General features: G+C 48.8%; 1 protein-coding gene across 1 annotated transcript in view; it reads left to right on the forward strand.

Annotated features, from left to right (window-relative positions):
• Nucleotides 1–947: 947 nt before the first annotated feature.
• The window catches only part of LOC104334099 (ephrin type-B receptor 5), a 74665-nt gene continuing 60811 nt past the window's right edge, over nucleotides 948–14801 (forward strand). Inside the window, exon 1 of the mRNA XM_075442735.1 lies at nucleotides 948–1225. The gene's annotated coding sequence lies outside the window, so the exon portion shown is untranslated. The remainder of the gene's footprint in view (nucleotides 1226–14801) is intronic.

Consider the following 14801-nt stretch of genomic DNA (forward strand, 5'->3'; position numbering starts at 1 on the left):
TGATTTCTGCCGCTTAGTCCGTGTAGCTCGCTGAACGGCACGTAAAATCACAGAATCACAGAATCACAGAATGGTCGGGGTTGGAAGGGACCTCTGTGGGTCACCCAGCCCAACCCCCTGCCCAAGCAGGGTCACCCAGAGCAGGGGGCACAGCACCGCGTCCAGGCGGGGCTGGAATATCCCCAGAGAAGGAGAAATCGAGAGGGTTCTGCAGCGTGCCTCATCCTCTAGCACTTCTCCACATCCCGCCTGGTGACATCTGCAGATGGGGCAGGTGGGCTCTTGTTCCTACGCTAGCAGGAGGCAGGAGCGACCCAGAAAGATGCTTCCAAGTCCTTTGTTACGCTGGGAGAACGGAGGAGCCCCGGTTGATTCATCCGTGCCGTTGCTGGAACAGGCTGCCCAGGGAGGCTGTGGAGTCTCCTTCTCTGGAGATATTCAAGACCCACCTGGACGCGGTGCTGTGCCCCCTGCTCTGGGTGACCCTGCTTGGGCAGGGGGTTGGGCTGGGGGACCCACAGAGGTCCCTTCCAACCCCTGCCATGCTGGGATTCTGTGATTGCTGGCTGAGCTGAGGTTTGTTAGCACCTAGAACCAAGGAAGGACCGAAGAATCAAGGCAGGACAGCGGGCGGTGCCGAGGGGAGACCCACGCCGAGAATCCCCCCCCCCCACGCCGTGTGGGGGAAGCCGGGGGGAGCCCGAGCAGCGAAGGCTCGAACCGGGGACGGCACCCGGAGGCGGCTGCGGGAGGCTGGGCCTCGGCCAAGGAGAGCGGGGCGGGAGGAGGAGGAGGAGGAGGAGGAGGAGGAGGGGCACGGCGAAGGGGGGAGGGGGAAGGCGCGAGAGGGAGAGCGAGAGGATCCCGGAGGAAGCGGATCGCGGGAGGAAGAGCGGCTCCTGGGGGAGAGGGATCCTGGGCGGGGAGGGGAAGAGGAGAGTGAAAAAGGTCCCCAGAGCGGGGCCTGGCGGGGAGCGCTCGGGAGCGCCCGGCTCGCTGGAGGCGTCGGCCGAGGGCCGAGCCCGGGGGTCGGCGAACAAAGAGGCGGCGGCTGCAGGGCCGGGGGGACCCGGCGCTTGGCCCCGCCGAGACGGTGTCGGCTGAACGCGGCGGAAAATGGCCTTGGCGGAACTTTCCTGACGCCGGGAGGCCGGCGGGCACGGCGGCGGCGGGCACGGCTGCCGCGGAGGGAAGCGGAGGGGCCGCTGCCGGAGTCCCGCGAAAGGTATCGGGGCGGGGAAGGGCGCGGGGAGGCCGGCCGGGGAGCTCCGAGGCGGAGAGGCGTGGGTCGGGGGTATCCCGGGGTCTCTGCCGTCGGGGGGGGGGCATAGGATACCCCGGGGTCTCTGCCGTCGGGGGGGGGGGGGCATAGGATATCCCGGGGTCTCTGCCATCGGGGGGGGGGGGGGGTGTCACAGGGTATCCCGGGGTCTCTGCCGTCGGGGGGGGGGGGGGTCACAGGATACCCTGGGGTCTCTGCCGTCGGGGGGGGGGGTTGGGGCATAGGATACCCTGGGGTCTCTGCCGTCGGGGGGGGGGGGTCACAGGGTATCCAGGGGTCTCTGCCGTCGGGGGGGGGGTCATGGGATATCCCGGGGTCTCTGCCGTCGGGGGGGGGTGTCACAGGGTATCCAGGGGTCTCTGCCGTCGGGGGGGGGGTCATGGGATATCCCGGGGTCTCTGCCGTCGGGGGGGGGGTGTCACAGGGTATCCCGGGGTCTCTGCCGCCGTGGGGGGGTCATAGGATACCCTGGGGTCTCTGCCGTCGGGGGGGGGGGGGGTCATAGGATATCCCGGGGTCTCTGCCGTCGGGGGGGGGTTGGGGCATAGGATACCCTGGGGTCTCTGCCGTCGGGGGGGGGGGGTCATAGGATACCCTGGGGTCTCTGCCGTCGGGGGGGGGGGGGTCACAGGGTATCCAGGGGTCTCTGCCGTCGAGGGGGGGGGGGGCATAGGATACCCTGGGGTCTCTGCCGTCGGGGGGGGGTCACAGGGTATCCCGGGGTCTCTGCCGTCGGGGGGGGCGGGCATAGGATACCCTGGGGTCTCTGCCGTCGGGGGGGGGGGTCACAGGATATCCTGGGGTCTCTGCCGTCGAGGGGGGGGGGGGGATTAAAACCCCGAAGGCTGCGGGGTTTTTCTCCCCCCGCCGCTCCTTCCCGGAGCGCCCGGCGGGGGACAGGAGCTCGCCGAGACCCGCGCCCGGTTCCTCTCCGCTCACGGGAGATGCTGGCAACACCGGGCGGCTTCCACACGTCGCATGGTGCCTTCGGTCTGCGCCCGTGCGTGTCGTCTGTCTCTCAGCTCCTTAAAACAGCTGAAGGCTGCTTGTGGAGCCTTGTTTCGTGCTCTCGGGGGGGGACAGATGGCCGCAGGAGCGCTCGTGGTGCGGGAAAGCCACGTTAACCTGTTTTTCAAGGAGCTGGCGCGAGTTGCGGCCACTCACGCTAAGTAAATCCGTGAGGGGCTGTTGGTGACGGGTGGTTGTAAATTTGGCTTTCGTGGATCCACTGAGGTGATTTCACTTACTCTGAAGTTTCTCTGGCTATTACCGCGCTCATTCAGTTGGGGAGAAGAGTGAGTATCACCTGCCCCCCCCCCCACCCCCCCCCCCGAGCTCTAGAAAGAAGAGGGTAAAGATGGGGAAGCAAATCACAGACTCACAGAATGGTTGGGGTTGGCAGGGCCCTCTGTGGGTCACCCAGCCCAGCCCCTGCCCAAGCAGGGTCACCCAGAGCAGGGGGCACAGGACCTTGTCCAGGCAGGGCTGGAATATCTCCAGAGAAGGAGACTCCACAACCTCCCTGGGCATCCTGGGCCAGGGCTCCGTCACCCTCAGAGGGAAGAAGTTCTTCCTCATGTTCAGCTGGAGCTTCCTCTGCTCCAGTTTGTGCCCGTTGCCCCTTGTCCTGTCGCTGGGCACCACTGGAAAGAGTCTGGCCCCGTCCTCCTGACCCCTACCCTGCAGATATTTAGAGGCATTTCTAAGGTCCCCTCTCAGCCTTCTCTTCTTCAGGCTGAACAAGCCCAGCTCCCTCAGCCTCTCCTCGTAGCAGAGATGCTCCAGTCCCCTCCTCATCCTCGCACCCCTCCGCTGGACTCTCTCCAGTAGCTCCTCATCTTTCTTGAACTGGGGAGCCCAGAACTGGACAGAGTACTCCAGATGGGGCCTCACCAGGGCTGAGTAGAGGGGAAGGAGAACCTCCCTCAAATCTCCCAAGGGGCGTCCTTCGTTAGCAGTCCTATCAAGCCGTGCAGATGGATGAGGAGGGAGAGTGAGAGAGCAAATGGAAACAACAAAGTCAAGACGGTGGGAAGGGTGGGTGCCACCGGACACGTCTGTGCCAGAGGTCCGCAGCCTCAGCTGGGGCCAACAAGGGATGATCCCTTCTTCCTCGCTGTGTCGGTTCTAATCAGAAACATGGATGCTGGACATGGGTGCACCTCTTGTTTAGTCAGAGCTGATCCACCTGCCCCAAGAGGCTAATACAAGATTTAGTGGCCATTTTTAGGCCTTTCTTCATTCCCAGTTTGAAAGAATTCCAGTGCTGAAGTTCTTTGGAAGCGGGAAAGGAAAAGATAATCCACAATCTAATAATCTTTTTTCTTGGATGTTGCCCCATCTCTGTGCCGAAAAGAAATAGTATCTGTTTTTGTCAAGAAGTGTATTCCGTAAATTCAGCATTTCAGTTTATTTTGGTAACATTTTGGGAAGCCTCAGAAAACTGCATGTAATGGTACCCTTTCCTTTACTGCCTTTTGCATGTATGTCCTCTGAGCCGAATTACACATGTGGAGTTTTTAATTCCCTGACACGTACGTGTGCCCCACTAGCCCATAAACATCTTTTCTTGTCTTCTGAGTTCTTCTGTTTGACTTTCTTGTGCTTGCACTGAGCTGCACGGAATTGTTTGTACAACCATGTGTTTTGATAGTTGGAAATGCCGTTACTTAGGGGCATTGGAGGCTGTGTGAAGCAGGATTGTATCCTGTTTTAATCACCAAAACCCTGCAGAAAGGCGTGTTTTCTTGCTTTGTTCTGACGAGCTCAGCTCTTCCAAGCTGTCATCTGTGGCAAGAACAGCTTGGGTTATAGTGACTGTTCTGGAGGGGGTTTGGGGAGAGTTGTCTCCTCTCTTTTCTTTTGCCAAAGGCTGCTGCTGTCTTTGCCTTCTGTATCTGACCAGTGACACAGTGTAAATGCTTTCTGGGGGAAAGGCAGCTGATGGTTCCAAGGGGACGGCTGCTTGTTCTCCACCATGCTCCCACAGGCTGCCAGCAGCTGTGTCTGACAAGACAACTGATCCCTCAGTCCATTAAGAATTCTCATCTTCATGCCCATACAAATTCACTGTGTACATTCCTCGTTGTGCCCAGGTGCAGATGTCTTCCCTTGGATACTGCATGTGCAGAGAATCGTGTAAGAGATCACTGGTCTCTCACCCCAAAGCTTGTGTGCCTCCATTAAGATGGCATTGCTTTGTGGTCACCTCTCCTTCCCAGGGGACCTGCACTACTACAAGATTGATCCACGCTTTTCCTCTGGCTTCGGGAATGCTTCCCTCTACACGTTTCCTCCCCATAAAACCTGCTTTTCCTTGTTATCCATGCATTATCCCTCAGCAGCCCCTGTGCAGAAGGTTCTCCTGAAGTCCCTACAGATGAGTGCAAAGTGCTTTCAGAGCACATTTAGGTTGCAGAGTTTATTTCTCATTTCCGTGGCCGTACTGCGCGTGTTCACTGCGCACACAAATAATAGAAGATGGAAGAAGTAGAAACTGGTATGTATGGCCAGGCTAAATCTTTATAATGTGGTTTAGCCACCAAAAAGGGTGCTATTGTGAGAAAGTGTTTGTTGAGAATATTGCAGAACAGCTGTTCTCAGTCATAAACATATAATGATTTTTTTCAAAAAGCTAAGAGACTCATTTCTCAGAAGAGAAAAGTCGATTAAAGCTTTAGGAGGAAGCTGATGAGCCTCCTGTAATTTTGTCATCATTTTCTCTTCTATTTTTTCTTAAACCTGCTTTGATACTGTATTGCTATTATATTTTACTGTTTTAAATAAAGGAAAAATTGCATTTTGTCAGGAAGTTTTATATCATCTTACAGCAATACAGCTAACATACTATTTCCAGCTACTGACTCCACAAATTCAGCAGTTTTCCAGCTCTTTGCAACCTTATCATTTAGCTTCTGCCTGTTAAGTCTTGGGCTGGACATCCCTCTTCTCTCCATTTTTGTTCTCTTTGGCAACCATGCAGTGTCATGGACTTCAGGGAGTGTGCACAAGTATAACTTGCATGGATTTTGTAAATAATTCTGTAGATGTTGTACAGCAGCACGCTGGCTTTCCGTCTTGGGTGGTGCCAACTGTGCTAGGTAAGCAGACCCCAAAAAGGATAAAAGCTTCTTAATTGCTCCTGTCAGCCACGGTACTTCGACATGTGAGCAGCAAATCTGTGAAGTGAGAAAATGCCGGTTCATGTTGTCACTTTTTGGTGTTTGATTTATACAAGGAGCCTTAAACTTAAAGAACTGTGCAAGTACGTTCTTCTCAGAAGCAAGAAATGTTCCTCTGCCACCTGGAATAGTATTTTATTTGAAGTGTACTATTAATACATGTGGTGTTTTAAAAAAAAATTGTACTTTATGGAGGCACTGGCACAATATTTTACATGGAAGACATTGTCTTGCCTCTTAAAAAGTTGCCATAGAGCAGGCTGTTGTTCCTGTTGCGGAGGTGCTACTTGAAGATTGTTCTTGAGGCCGCTTCTGAGCAAAGCAGCAGCTTTGGATGTCGAGCTCTTCTACTCACTGGTTTCAATTTTCCGTGCCTCCAGAGGCCCCTGGGCATTCTGCTACCGAGGGCTCGCTCGTCGGAATTTTTGTTCCAATGTTTTTTCCCTCTGAGGGTGACGGAGCCCTGGCCCAGGCTGCCCAGGGAGGCTGTGGAGTCTCCTTCTCTGGAGATATTCAAGACCCGCCTGGACAAGGTCCTGTGCAGCCTGCTCTGGGTGACCCTGCTTCAGCAGGAGGGTTGGACTGGGTGACCCACAGAGGTCCCTTCCAACCCCTACTATTCTGTGTGTGATTCTGTGTTTCACGTGCATACACCCCCTCCCACGTGCATGCATACGTGCACGTGCTCGTGTAGGTACACAAGGACAGGAGAAACAAAAGTTCTGTCCTGGGTGTAGATAAAATGCTGGACACGATGAGAACACAGCCTGTCCAGTCTGAAGACTGTAGGCTTACATACGAAGGCTGGATCCTTAAGGTCTTTGTTCAGTTTAGGATGGAAATTCTTGCTAGCCCGGACCTGTATATTGAAACGTACATGACTTCATTTTCAGACAGGCCGCTGCTTTTTTTTTTCTCCCCAAGCTTGACGAGTAAATGATTCCTCTGCTGATTCTGCAGTTTCCAAGTACATTTTTTTTTTTCTCGGTGCCATGTCTCTGGAAACCATCCAGTGTGTCTAAATCATGTAATTAAACCCTAGAAACTAGAGACTAAGGACTCCTGACTCTTGGTAAATTATTTCTGTTTTAGCATCCTGATGTTCCTCCAAGTTACCGTAAAACTTTCAAAGCTCCCTGAATGACCCGATCTCTCTCTCGCTGACTGTAAAACACTCCCGTGGTGTGAATCTGTTTGGGCCAGCTGACCACTTCAGAGGCAGTGTGTAGGACACAGACGCCTGCGTGGAGGCCTTGAGCATCAGGTTTACCACATGTTCTCTCAGATCCCGAGGGTGGCTACAAATGGAAGCAAGGTTCCTTGGCAGAACTCTCTTATCTTCCTAACTCTTCTTTAAAAAGAGGGTGGGATGTCACAAGAGGGATGTTGTGGAGGTTTCTGGGCAGGTTTTGAATAATTTCAGTTTGGAAATTCAAATTGGACTGTTTGTAAAACTGAATTTCTAAAGGTCAAGCCTCACTCACAGCTAGGATTAATGTGATTCCAGTAAGCAGAGTCTGAAATGTGTTTTGCACCAGGAAGATGTTTGAAATTATTCCTTCTTGGTTTTGAGCCAGGAAGAAGCTGCTGGAAGCACAGCTGGGTTGGGGTGCTCGCCTGCAGTTGTCTCCCAGATCGTCGCTTCCCTTGCTCATGTCAGTAGGCTTTGAGCTGGTGCCAGCAGCAATGGGAATGCAAATATATACTGGCATATTCACTTTGCAGTGAGTTTGCTAATCCCATTTGGAGCATATGTTGTTCGTAAAGGGGCCACCATATCAGAAGTTATTACTGCCATCATTATGGCATCAGGAATGGAATAGTTCTGTTGAAGAATCTTCATTTAATTACTAGTGTAGAGAGGATCTTGGTGGCCTTCTCCTCCTCCGGTATCTAAGCATGTTAGAAATCGGTAAAGGTGCAGTACAACATGATTTGAGAACAAATTGCGCTGACCTGAGTGGTCTGTTCAAATCTAGCAGATAGATAGAGGCTCGACAGAGGGAATTTTCTGTAGTTTGCCTGTGTCTTGGTCTTGTGTGCTGCTGGGACACGCACACGGACTCAGATGCTGAAGAGTAATTAGTTTTCTTTTGGAGTCTTACTATAGCACCTTTTTGCTCTGGGCCCCAGGCTGAGCACCAGCAAGACATTTGGTGAAATAACGTAATGGGAATAATGCATGACCTGTGTGCCTTGTTTCACTCAAAAGTCCTACTAACGCTGCCTGGGAGAATCGTGTTGGCAAGTGCATGTTTCTCGTGGATAATTTTACCTGTCTGGAGTTAGAAGTGGCTCTGCATGGTCTCAGGGAGCTGCAGGTTCCTGCAACTAAGGAAAGCAAATTAGTGACTAGGTCCCTGTTACTGGAAGAGAATGGCTTAAAAAATTGTTTCCTAAATAGATTTTTTTTTTTTTCAATTTTGTCTAATGAATTACGCCCAAAAGAGTGTGTGCAGTGACAGGGTGTAAAGAAAACAAATCAGTCTTTGGAAACAGAGTAAAAATAAAAATGTTAAAGTCTTCAAAAGAATTAAACTGAAGCAAGTTTTACCCTCTTTGGTAAAATAACACCTGCTGGACAACTGTAATTGAAAGGATCAGAGTAGGCTTGTTGAGTTGTTGTACCTGTCTTGCTTCTCTGGACTGATGGTCTGTACCAGCCCACTGTGTCTAGGGGTGTTACGAAGAGCTGTGTGGACAGAGATCAGACTGGGAAGGGATAACTTACCCTGAAACCTCAGAAAGTTCTTTTAAAAGCCATTTTTAGACGATTCTTTTGAAAAAGCCTTTTCTTTTTCTTTCCACCAGATCATAGCAGATCAGCCCAGTGTTTTCTGCTATATTTTCGCTTGTGCCTCTGAACTTGTGGTGTTGAAACTGAGCAGTCTCTGACTTCGAGGCACTAATGCAAATGCACATGGGCCATTTGTATTTGGCTGTGTGAGCTTCTCTGGCATGGCAGTGATGAACTGGCAGGTCAGTGATGAGCAGCAGAAGTGATTAGGAGACTACAGAGAATTTTTGACATGAGATTAAAAAGAACTAGCTTAAAATTGACTGAAAAAGGGTTGTTCTTGAGTAGGTGTAGTACCTGGGAGACTATTGACAGGACCCTAGGCAAGGTGGCTAAATGAAAGCACTGGCTCAAATTGCCCAAGGTAGATGAAGTTCAGTATTAAGTTATGTTTTCTTCCAGCAAGGGTCTAAGTAGATTGTAGGAAGTCGTGGAAGCCCTGTTTCTTATGTCCTTTAAAAATATAACGAGGAATGCTTGAAGAAATGCACAGACAAAAATCCTGCAGTTGACTTGGGACTGCAGGCCAGATGTTGTCTAAATAAAGATACCCATCCCCCTCTTTTAGTTTCTATGATTGCAGTCTCACCAGCGACTGGGGAAGGGACTACCTCCCTGACAGAAAACGTGCTGTGGATCTGCTGTGTTGCAGCGAAGACTGGTCGGTGTCCAAGGAAAGGAGGTGGTGTGCTGTGCTTGCTCCATTTGAGGTGTGATCCTTTGGCTTTGAAGTTGGACGTGGCTGTAACAAGAGCAGTGAGCCCCAGCTTCCACACTGAAATGTAGATGAGCCTTTGAGGCACAGAGAAGGCAGGGTGAGCTCTGAGATTTATATGTTTCTGCTTTCATCTCTGGCACGAAAAATAATACAAACATGCATTAGAAAGAGATGCTGTGAGCCTGAAATAGCTTTCTACTGTAACCCGCTTGGCCTTGCCTTTTCCTCTTCAGACTTTTTCTGTTCTACTAAAGTATTAGTGGCACATAATGTTCCTGTTTCCTGAGGGTGGAAACAACGAACTGGAAATGCAGGATGGAGGAGGAGGGAAGGACCTGAGAATGGAACTGGCTGCTCTGCAGGCTCTGCCAGTGGCAAGTTCAAATTTTTGGTGGGGCTCCCTAACCCGCTTTCACTCCACACGGGCTCCCTGTGATGCTTCATTGAACTCAGCTAATTGTTCCAGCCAGTCATTCCCTTTCAGGTCAGCTCTTTCTTCGTTGCAGCCTTCATCTCACTTCGCTTCTTCAAGCTGCCATTTCTGCCTCATTGCTCTCTCAACTGTCTCCTAGACAAGAAGCAATTTGGGGCAATCTGATTCCCAGAATCAAAGTGAGGGCCTGGTCTAAGCCTTGAACCAGCATGAATCATTAATTTTGTCCTCTGAATAAATTTCTATATAGCCTTGACCAAAAGGTAAAAGAAAATTAAAGACCAAGTCAGATTTTCTGAAGTTGACTAGGACCCTTATATTCTCTGTTACTGTTGCTCAGCTCAGTCACTTGAGCAGTGAGACCAAGGTGCTGTGAGGGAAGGAGACTGAGTCCGAATGAAGATAATGGATTTGGAGACTGGAACCGAAGAGAGCAAAACTGGAGAAATCCTCTATTTTCTTAAAGTTTTCCCAGATTGAGCTCTGGGTCTCAAAGTTCCTGTCTCAGTTCTCACTGTGCCCTGAGAGATGGCTACCGAAGTAGCTCCCTAGCTGCTTGCTACTGCACAGTGCAGGAACACCTCCTGCAAAAATGGTTATGGGCAGAGTATAGTTTGTGTTGGTGTGCAGTTCTGTAGAGTATGATCAGTGCAGTGCCGAATTATTTGGTAGTGTTTTAGTGCCTAATGGGAACAAGAGGCTCAACTAGTGGTGGAACAGGCAGAATTCCCATCTAGGCAAGCAGTGGCCGTATTAGGATGAGAACCGTGTGGTAGAACTCTTCGCTGAGCCATTTTCTCTCTCCGTCATAGCTTCCTAGTTTTGTGCATGTATTTCCACATCAAACGCTCTAATTTACATGCCGGAGCTAAAGCTTGTGCATTGTGTAGCCTGTTGGTGCAGTCAGCAAAATTTAAGGGAATCTTAAAGCAATCTAAGCTTGACTGAAGAGAATTTCTTATTCCCACTTCCATTCAGGGAATATGTTACGTTACGGGCTTCTGTTAGGGCAACCTTTTGAACTCGAAAACTGATATTTGCAATAGGTCTGTGGGGCTGTAACTTGATGGAAGCTAGCTGGTAATCACCTGCGTGGAGTAGGGCTGGGAGAGGAGGTTTGGACAGCAAGATCAGGGCAACGAACAAGTCGGTAAAGTGATTATGCTTCAATGCTTTTCTACCTTGTAGTTTTACAAAGAAGCATGCTTTCCTTGCTTCTCTTAACAGGGATAAAAACATTGAAGGTAAATAATGCTAATAATTATATAGTTTTAAAAATAAAAGTAGCCTCTATCTGCAAATGCATGCAGCCAATAATTTGAGAACCAAGCTCTATGACAGCCCAAGGCTGTGAAACTGATTAAAATGGAACAAAGTCGTTATAATTAACCGTTACGTTATGAAGCACAGTCTCTGAAAACCCACGGTGCCTCCTTGTAACCAGAAAGGAGGTTAATCAAAAGAGCAGCACTTAAATGAAGATGTTTTAATATTGTTAGTTCTTCCTGTAGTCTGTTTTGAAATGCCCGTTTCTCTCATAGAATGAAAGGTAATTTCAAAATGCAGGGAATTCCCACTGAAGAGGAACATTATCTTTTAACTGACTGTCAGTGCTGCCACTGTCTCCTAATGGAGAGCACGTGTTTGGATGCTGTCAATATGAATAACCAGCATTTTCTGCTTATGCTAAATATTCCTTGCTGTAAAACCCTCATAAAGGCAAAAGCAAAATTAGAGATGAAGACAGTAAGTATATTTTTACAAAAAATGAAGATTCTTTACTGCAACTGAAGAAAACCTTAATCCTTACTAAAGGGCTTTGCAAACTTTTGTCCACAAAGAACAGTTTAAGAAAAGTATTCTCAGTTTGTTTCTTGCCCTCCGTTGTTTGTTTGGAGTGTTTGTGCATGGATCTTGGTTCATGTATTTCTAGACATGCCATGTAAGGCTACATTATTAACTTAAAATGGGAAACAGGGTTAATATAAAGTATCCCTTTTCTGAGGCTCGTCCATATCTTGCCTTTGTAAGCCACTCTGACTTCTCCCCCCACCCAGCCCTTCAGGCCCTCGATTTCCTTTCCAGCACCTTGACAGGGCCTTGGAGGCCCTTTCGCAGCTCTGTCCTTCGTTTGTCCGCGCAGATTTGCAGATGCTCTCGCAGACTCGGTCAGCAAACGTCAAAGTTATCTGTCTGATTTGAGGCGTTGCTTGTCTCTCTGTTGCATGACCTCCTTATCGTTTGCCATCCATCAGCAAGCAGGGCTTCATATATAATAACACTTTAATTTCAGATGAGAAAGGAGCAAGATGAGCATTGCTGAGTAGACGAGAACATGATTTTAGGGATATACTCTTTACATCAGACATCCTTTGGTTAAATACTGTTTGTGAAAAAGTTTTATTTTCTTTCCCTTTTTTAGTGCCATAATAGTATGCATCTTTTACTTGTTGTTTTCAAACTGGTTCTATCATAAAAGTACTGTGGAATTTGAAGCACTTACTTAAACTTAGCTATTGCCACTTGTACCAGAGAAGGAAATGTGAATTCTCAAAGTTTTTTTACTGCAACAGAATTTTTTCATCTAGAAGTTAATGATGTGGCCGTGTTCATGCATACTAAAGTTGAATCCCCTAAGCATAAAACTCTGGACGTAGAATTTTGGAGATACAACTTTTTACACAGTGCTTGAGGAGGGTTTGCTGCTGTTCCCCAAAGCTTGCAAATTACCTGTTTTTTTCCTCTCTGAAGCCTCACATCCTCCTTTTGTACAGATAAAAGTATGCTTTTTAAAGGTGAATCATACTTGCAGATGAAAACATGATGTTTATTTCCACGTGGATAAAAGTGCATTGTGCACAGTTGTACTGAGAGAAGTTTCCTGAGAAATGAGAGTAAAACTGATAAGAGCACAGTGAAACCAGACCCGGTAGGTACAGCTGTCGCCTTGTCTTTCCATCAAAGACGATAAATGTGATGGGCAGCTGCTGATTCTTTTTCTCCCTCTTCTTTCTGCAGTCTCCTTTATTTACTGTATGAAAATGTAAAGAGAGTAGTTTATGTCTCACCCCAATTCCTATTGTTTTTTAGGAGAGCTTCTATCAGGGAAGTGATGGATAACATACACAGCAATGCATTTCTTCACATTTTTCATTTTATAACATCATTAATATTCTAGAGCTGTGATTTTGCTTCCAGGTGTTAATGGTAGAAACTTGAGTATAATTACCAATGTTGCTTTGAAAAGTACACAAATCATTATAAAACTTGTCAGTTAAGCCGAATCTTGTGAGGTGGGAACAGATTTTATTCGGGGGCTTGTGTTGTACTTAATATGCATTTAATTCAAGTACCTAATAAGCAGGTGGAAGAGCGAATCTGTATCTCTAATGAAAAAAAAATGGTTTTTTGGATTGCAATAGTTTCAGGAGATCGTTGTCCATCTTGTTAGGCACAGCAGAGACATCATGGGGAGGCACTGAGAGAGTCCGCAGAAACACAGGGCAGCAGCGCGTGACTTTTCACAGAATCACAGAATCACAGAATAGTAGGGGTTGGAAGGGACCTCTGTGGGTCACCCAGTCCAACCCTCCTGCCGAAGCAGGGTCACCTACAGCAGGCTGCACAGGACCTTGTCCAGGCGGGGCTGGAATATCTCCAGAGAAGGAGACTCCACAACCTCCCTGGGCAGCCTGTTCCAGGGCTCCGTCACCCTCAGAGGGAAGAAGTTCTTCCTCATGTTCAGCTGCAGCTTCCTCTGCTTCAGTTTGTGCCCGTTGCCCCTTGTCCTGTCGCTGGGCACCACTGGAAAGAGTCTGGCCCCATCCTCCTGACACCCACCCTGCAGATATTTGTAAGCATTTATAAAGTCCCCTTGCAGCCTTCTCTTCTTCAGGCTGAACAAGCCCAGTTCCCTCAACCTCTCCTCGTAGGGGAGATGTTCCAGTCCCCTCGTCATCCTCGTAGCCCTGCGCTGGACTCTCTCCAGTAGCTCTTCATCTTTCTTGAACTGGGGAGCCCAGAACTGGACACAGTACTCTAGATGAGGCCTCACTAGGGCAGTGTAGAGGGGAAGGAGAACCTCCCTCGTCCTGCTGGCCACACTCTTCTTGATGCACCCCAGGATCCCATTGGCCTTCTTGGCACCCAGGGCACGCTGCTGGCTCATGGTCACCCTGTCGTCCACCAGGACGCCCAGGTCCCTCTCCGCAGAGCTGCTCTCCAAAAGGTCCACCCCAAGCCTGTACTGGTGCATGAGGTTGTTCCTCCCCAGGTGCAGGACCCTGCACTTGGCTTTGTTGAACCTCATCAGGTTAGGAAGGTAAACTAGGATCGCAAGAAGAGCTGTGGGGCTGCTCTAGCCAGATGTATGTGTCATGGCAGAGAAGGGAGATTTCAAGAAAAGCACTGTGATTATCTAAAGAAGTGCTAACGTGGCCACCTGGATGGGTTGGAAGACGGCACAGAGACTCAGAATCTCCCCAGATGCCTTTCGGCTGCGCCTAAGGAGCCGTCTGGAGGGTGCTGTTTGGCTGCCCATAGCTCCTTTTTTAACTGGTGCAGATCTTGGGTACCTGCTGAAAATGATTCAGCTCAGTCCACTGACTGTAGAGATTGGTTGAGTGATTATGCTTCGAGTTTGGGCACCATATCCAACCCTCAAGGGCTTAATAAAAATTCATGAAAAGAAGCATCTCTTGCCTTTAAGGGCTATGGAAGTTCTTAACTGGGATCCCACTAGGAAATGTATAATCAGAGCATGGAAGATCAGCTGTAAGTCTCCTGGTGCTTCCATGGCAGACAAGGAGATAAATCCCTTTCTTTGGAGAGCATTCAAAATCAACCTTTGGATTGTTGTTGAATCTAAAAAGTCACAGGCACGACGCTATGTAGATAATCTGTAAGAAACAAATCAAGCCAGCTAGAGCAAATCTTTTACGAAGTACGTGGTTGAGGAAGAATTCCTTTGAGCTTAGTTACACATTAGCACCTAGAACTTATTTCTCTCAAAATTAAGTTTGTAAACTGAATGGACCATAAAAGATCTGCAAGGCTTTGTTACGAATTCCACTCGCCTCTCAGATATTGTTAAAGTATTTTGGAGTAATTCAAAATAATCCCCAATAGTAACAGAGCATAAAAGGATATACAGCAACTATTGAAATGATTTATAGGTTTAGTTAAACACTTCTATGTGCTGCTATATGTGCCCCAGTGATAAATTTTTTGAAGAAAACCACACTGACTTCATAATATTAAACCCCTGAGCTATAAATTATGTGTTGCTTTACCTCCATTCCCTTCCTGTCTGGAATGTAGAAAGATTTCTCTGAATAGCCGTTATTGTCATTATTGTCTAAGGAAGAAGGTAGGCAGTGTTATGTCATGCT

The sequence above is a fragment of the Opisthocomus hoazin genome, chromosome 1 (assembly GCF_030867145.1).
Source record: "Opisthocomus hoazin isolate bOpiHoa1 chromosome 1, bOpiHoa1.hap1, whole genome shotgun sequence".
In the NCBI taxonomy this organism is placed as follows: domain Eukaryota; kingdom Metazoa; phylum Chordata; class Aves; order Opisthocomiformes; family Opisthocomidae; genus Opisthocomus; species Opisthocomus hoazin.